Genomic DNA, 7,006 nt, shown 5'->3' on the forward strand with positions numbered 1-7,006 from the left:
GCTGGTTGTCAAACAAGTTCAAGGACTGGGGGTGTTAATGTCAGATGCAAGTTGTGAATTGACTGCAAGTATATATCCAGAAGGCTTTGGGTTGTGACTGGGACGGCAACAAAACAGGAAAGGAGTCCCACCAAGATTTTGGTCTCAGTGATGGAAAGGGGCAGAGAACTGCTATGCCTATAGAAAAACTATTGTTAGCAGTTTACCTAGCCTTACAACAAATTGGGGATCTGACCACTGACTTAATCCGCCAGTTACGGACTTCCCTGCCTGTGGGTGGATGGATTAGGGACAAAAAGGAGGCCTTAGGTTTATCAGGAGGTGAAGGTCTCCTCTTCCATAGGACCTCCAGCCTATGGAGGACCTTCCATAGGTCCTCCTACTGTAATTCATTGCTTGGTATCTTAATCCTTTGGGGGACCTTGATTATCACCTTCAGTTCTGCCTTTGTAGAGTAACGCACCCCGCACAGACCCAAATCACCCCCCTGAATCATTAGCACAAGGAGCTGAAGTGAGTTTGCACATGTGGGTTCCCACTGAGGCCCCTGTGAGACAAAATGTATGGTGTCACCCGCTGGGATAAATACCAAAACAGGGTAGGGGGTGGCAGTTGTGTCCAGTGGTGATCACGACTACAATATTACTTATAAATGAGGATTTATCTTATCTTTTACCCCTAAAACATTTGTCTAATTGCCCGTAGTGTTTGCTTCATGGACGCCCAGGCTGCAGTTACCAGAAATGTCTCCCTCTCCTGGCGTCAGCGTACATGGAGGTTCACAGTGGTTCCGACTGCTGGGTCTGCAGGCTTGCTGCCTGTTTCCAGTGCCGAGAGGATGCCACTGACAGTTCACCTGTTCAACCGCACAGAATGGGAATAACGGCTTGGACTGGTGGCCAAAACTCCCCCTAGTGACCTGACTCCTACCGATGAAAGTTGTATGTTTGATGATAGTGATCTAAAACAACATGCGTTCTCCCTAGTGTGAAACCGGTTAAATGATTGCTGGATTCCCACAGCTTATATTTGGGATGGCTTGGCGTGGTTGGGAGCTGAACAGGGAGTCTTGATGTCAGTAGTCCCCATCTGCTAAGAAAGGACTAACTATTCCTGAGGGGAAATGAGATCAGGCAAGGGAGAAAGACTTTTCAAGAAAGTCACCCATTGAAGTTCTGTGTAATCAAACCTTGTGAATAAGTTATTCTTTAATCTTTTGTAAAAATAATTCTAGTACTGTGGTTCTCTTTCATTGTTAATAAATCATATGTGTTGATTGCTACATCATTCAAGGGAGTGAGAGGACTCCAGGATGTTCACTGATAGCACCCCGTCATATTGGCATATTGGTAGTGAAATGAAATGGTTAAACAGTAACATCGCTGACCCACTCAAGTCAGCATGCTATGGTGTAATGCAGAAAGGGTCATGAAGTCATATTTCTGTCCTGTTTTGAGACAGTTGCCCTTCCCATTAGAAGGCACATAGCTGCTGGGTGTCAGGAAGTAGGGAGGGCTCAGTACTGTCCGAATAAGAGGGAGAGGCCACTGGGGGCCAATAAGCAACCGGCCATGGACAGATTTGTTTAACACTCAAACTTCCTTGCAGTGACTCCAGAGTTGGTTCTTAAATGCAAACTTGGAATAATGTTGCAGTTAAGAGTTTCTGCACTCAGCATAGACTGGGATGAGGCAAGAAGACAAAGGGGCTACCAGGAGAGGCTCAGTCAACTAACTTAGAGCATTCTGAGAAAGAGAGGAAGGGAGGAATCTTGACTGAACCAAACGGCCTGTCCTATTAACTGTGTCTGTCTGAAAGTTTTTACCTCAAAACCCCAGGGTGTAACTTTGGACTTTGTTATAAATAATTACTGTTTCACTTGAGTTGACTCTTTAGTAACTCAAGCAGGGTTACATATCACAAGTTTTAATCATTTCCCACAATTTCTTATTGACCTAACGATTTCTGGACTGGGTGGGTCTTATCTGTATTTAGTAACCAAGATTCTGGGACTGATTATAGCTAAAATCAAGGAAGCAATCATTTTTTTTTTCTTTTTTACAGAATATCGCTTCAGTTTTATTTCTGTCTGTCAAGATTCAGTCTCTCGTTACCTCCACTATTCCTGTTTATATTCTCTAGTTTGTTTCTTGTTGATCCATGAGAATTGGCTCTAAACCTCTACTCCATAACATCAGAATTATTAACATATAAACCACTGAGGACAGTGCTTCACTTTGTGACAGCAGGAGACACTGAGTACAAAATAGCAGGTCATTCTGGCCATGACCGGTCAGACCACCACGGTGCTCTTTTTTGCAGGAAGTTGTGTAACTTTGGAATTTCATCAGTGAGTGTAGTCACGTACAGAACTTTGATAATGAGTCCCTGACATGACCTAGCCCAGGGTGAGCATGTCTGATCCTCTACCGTTCGGGACTATTTAGAGGATGATCATGCAGACAAGTCTTTGGCTGCTCCATCCCCTTTGGCTGCCCATTAGTGGGTCAAGGCCCTGCTCGTCACCTTCTGGCAGGTAGAGAGGTCATGGGCAGGGGGAGAGAGAAAGCCAGAACTCTAATCTAGCAAAAGCTTTGATGGTATTGATGTCTACAGTACTATAGGAAAGGGGATTTCTTTTTTTAATGGCAAAGGATTTCAGTTATTCCTTCATTCTTATTCCCCTCACTCCCTTGAATGATATATAAATCTAGATATATGATTTATTAACACTAAAAGAGAACCACAATACTAGAATTATTTTTACAAAAGATTAAAGAATAACTTATTCACAAGGTTTGTTACATAGAACTTCCATGGGTGGCTTTCTTGAAAAGTCTCCCTCCCTTGCCTGATCTCATTCCCTCTTGCTTCTCTTCCATGCTGGGGTGATGCACTCTGCATAGTGCTTAACGCTTTGATTTGTGTCCAGGTCTTAATTTACAAAAGGTGACTGAGTGATGACAGGAAGAAGCCAATGCCATTGAAAGAAAAGTGTATTGTGACTCAAAGATCCCCCGGAAATGAGAGGCAGACCTGTCACAGAGAGTCACATGGAGAGGCACCAGAGTGGCTCAGTAGCAGGAGCCAGGGGGAAGCATAAGCCACAGGCTTTATTGGGGTTTCTGTGAAAAAGACAAGGCAGGGCACAATAAACAGTTCAGGACTGGCTAGTCTGAATACTTCCAGCAGGCTTTAGGGCATGGGGACTGCCTCTGGTCATCTGGTACTTGGCTCAGGTTGATTTAGGGCAAGGAAGTATTGGCTTGGTGTGGAGAGTTAGGTGATAGATGTTGCTGGGGATATGGACTTGCGATTGTTTGGTTTGTATGTAAAAGTCTGGCTCATTGACAGGTTGTTTACTATCTCTAGGAATTAACTAGCTCTGGGAATGGCAGTCTCTCCCCAGCTAGCAAGGTCCTCTGAAGATGTCAAAGCATCATAAAATATTGAAAATTAAAAACACAATTAATACATGTTTCATATCTGAATAATCTCTTTGTGTGACTGTTGCCTCAGGTAGACTGGGACTCCTTGGGGAAAATGATTATGCCTGGTTTTATATCGAATTCCAAGCCCTTAGCATAGGGCTTGACACAGAGCTTAATAAATATTAAAAGAACGAATAACTGTTAACTACAATAGCAGTTATTCACAATTGTTAGCTGATGACCATGTGCCAGCACAGTGCAACAGTCTTATAAATTTTATTTCATTTAATTCTCACAACAACCAATCAGACAGATGTATTCATTTTTCATTGCTGCTGTAAAAAACTGCCACAAATTTAGTGGCTTAAAACAACATACATTTGTTATCTTACAGTTCTGTATGCCGGAAATCTGACATGTGTGTCACTGGACTAAGATCAAGGTGTCAGTTGGGGCTGTGTTTCTTTTTGGAGGCTCTAGAGGAGAAGCCGTTTTCTGCCTGTTCCAGTTTCCAGGGGCTGCCCACATTCCTTGGTTCATGGCCCCCTCCCATCTTCAAAGTTAACAGTGGCAGGTGGAGTTCTTCTTCCATTGCATCACTGTGACCTCTTTTGCCTCCTCTTCTATTAAGGACCCACCATGACAATCCTGGATAATCTCCTTATCTCAAGGTTAGCTGATTAGCAACCTTAGTTCTTCTTTGCAATATAAGCTAACATACTCACAGGTTACAGGGATTAAGATGTGGACATCTTGGGAGGGGTCATTATTTTGCCTACAGAACACCACTATTAAAAAACAAAATTCAACTGAATAAAATTTGGCTTTATTCATTGACTCACGAGTAGGGCAGTATCCTGTCTAGCAAGCAGAAGGGAGCTCCGAGGAGTGGTACACAATGAGAATTTTACAGGCAAAAGAGAGCAGGACAAGGAAGTTGCACTAGCAAAGAGAGGACTGGTGATGGCAAGGCCGTCTTCCTTTAGGGGGCGGCAGGGGTCTGCCAGGCAGATCATCTCACTAGCACTGACCAAGTAATTCCAGCCTAACTGGTCTAAAATCCCATTCCTGGAAGAAGGCAAAACTGTCATTTTAAGTATTAAATCTCAGTTTTGTGACACCAGAGTTAGCATAAGTGATTCCATTTTGGTCTATTGTCCTTTTTACAGATGAAGAAACCATGCATGGGAGAGATTTTATACCTTGCCCAGGACTCCACAGCTAGTGAGTAGAGTAGCTGGAGTTCTATTACAGGCTTGAGTGACCCAGATAGGCACTGTGCTCCAGAGGTCCTGCGAGCATGGCTCCAGGTCGTGTTAGGCTGGACCTCCGTGGCTCCCTGCACTTTGGAAGGGGTCTGTCCAGGATTTGGTTGTCAGTTGACAAATTCAGAACTTCATTTGCTCTATTTGCATAAAGATGATTGGGTTGTCAGTTGACAGATTCAGAACTTCATTTTCTCTATTTGCATAAAGACAATCAGGTTTAGAGGGCTGATGATTGATTGCAGCCAGACCTGGAGAATAAATCAATATGACAATTTATCATTGGAAAGTAAAGGGAGATGGGCATATATTATTGGTCTTTTGAAAAGTTTTGTTTATAGATCTACTCACAATATCGTATTTTGAAATACAGTTTTCTTGGGAAGTATAAAATTTGAGCAAAAGAGTGTGTATCCATAAAGCATATTCCTTTACTTTTTTTTCTTCGATTTCTTTGCACTAACAATATTTCTGTTTAAAAACAGTAGTCATCATTAGGATAAGAGCACCTTCCTGTAGTTGTACAGGAGACACATCCAACTGACGCATTCTTAGTCTTTAACTCTTCCCTGTTAAGGATGCATACAAAGGGCAGCCCTTCCATTCCACTCCACTCACCAAATCACACTTCACATACCAGTTAAATCAGGGTCTATTTTAATAGTCTGTGACTCCTGTCCATCTCCGAATTCTAAAGCCTACGATTGTGCTCTTAAATAAATGAAGGAGTGGATGAATTAGGCATTATTCTTGGTGAGATTTGGGCAACATCTTTTTCAGTTTACTGAAGAATATTCAATTTTATCAGCACTACCTTTACGCTTCTTGTATGCTTCCTGGGGAGGGGGTGACGCTAGTTGCATCCATATTTTACAGGTTCTGGTTAGTTTCAATATCAAAAAGTGAAGTAGTATTGTTAATTTTGTTTCATGTTACAATAGCATGATTAGTTTATTAATTTTTTAAAGTCTTCTGAAGACACATGTTGGAGTATTTTGGGTGAAATGATATGATGTCAGGGATTTGCTTTCATGTATTATTTATGAAATTAAGATGTAAAAAAGGGAAAAGTCTGACTTTGGTTTCAGTTCTCATGCTGAACCCTTTTGTTTAGCCAATTCCTGATTTCAAACACTCTTACTTATTGTCTAAGTTAGAGGCTTATTAGCCAAACCACAAGACATTTTAAATTCCTTCTCCTTGTTATTTTCGTTGCAGAGGCCACAAAAGCTCGTTTCCAGTCTTCTTTGCAGTTAGAATTAGCCAGACAGTGAGGTAATGAAAACCAGTGAGACACAGGCAGAAGTTGGCTGGGGCTCCTTCCAAGAGTTCTGCTTCCCTGGTGAAACGAAAAGGTGTGGTTGGTGCCACTCCTTTTCCCTTCTTCTCCGCTTTCAACCTGGAAGTAATATTTGGAGCTGCAGTAAACATCTTGCAACCATGAGGCAACAGTCACGAGGGAAAGGCCAGAGGCATTAAAGACACTGGCTCTCACATCATCAAGTTGCTGAACAAACGCTAGTATCCACCTGTCTCCTAACTTAAAGAAAAAAACAATCTGAGACAAACACCACTGGTAATCCCCTCCTAGCTCGGTTTTCTGTTACGTGTAGCAGAAGGCACCCTGGCTGTTACTATTGCTAGCTGAAAGTTCAGAGCATGAGTCGTTATTTTTGGTTCCGGAAAACTAGAGCTTATATGTTCTGAAGCCTGTGATCTTCCAAGCCTACGGGGCAGTACAGTATATGGATTTGCATTTTAAAGACTGATTGCAATGTTTACCAGGATATGAGAATTTCATTTTTTTAAAAAAATGTCTGCAAATGTCACGGTTTAGGGTAAAGTCTTGGATGGTATTTTTTTAAACTGAGCTAGACTTCTGTCTGCACCTGCTCTTTTTGGCCCTCTTGCTGACCCCCGCCCCACTGCTGTTTGTTAAAAGCCTTGTTACACCCCTGCAGACTCGACTCTAGGGACAACAGTTTACAGAAAGAGAAAGCAGCTTATACACAAAGTTTTCCAAGAAAGCTCTTATTTCAAGCTAATTTTCCTGGCACATTCTCCATGAAAGTCTTTAGACGGCCCCCTGTACACTCCTTCATCCCTGAAGTTTTTCTTCTTTCTGCAACTTTAGCTCTGCCCCTGGACTTGTCAACATTCATGTCAGGCAGACATGCAGTAGGAAAGAAAGTCGTGGAGTTTTAGGTTGGAATATTAAACTGAAATGATTACATACCTTTAAGGAAAAAAACACAAAGTTCACATATGTCTTAAGAACATCCTTAAAATGACTGCCATTGCTTTGGCAAG

Source organism: Camelus dromedarius, chromosome 2 (genome assembly GCF_036321535.1).
Source record: "Camelus dromedarius isolate mCamDro1 chromosome 2, mCamDro1.pat, whole genome shotgun sequence".
NCBI classification, from domain to species: Eukaryota; Metazoa; Chordata; class Mammalia; order Artiodactyla; family Camelidae; genus Camelus; species Camelus dromedarius.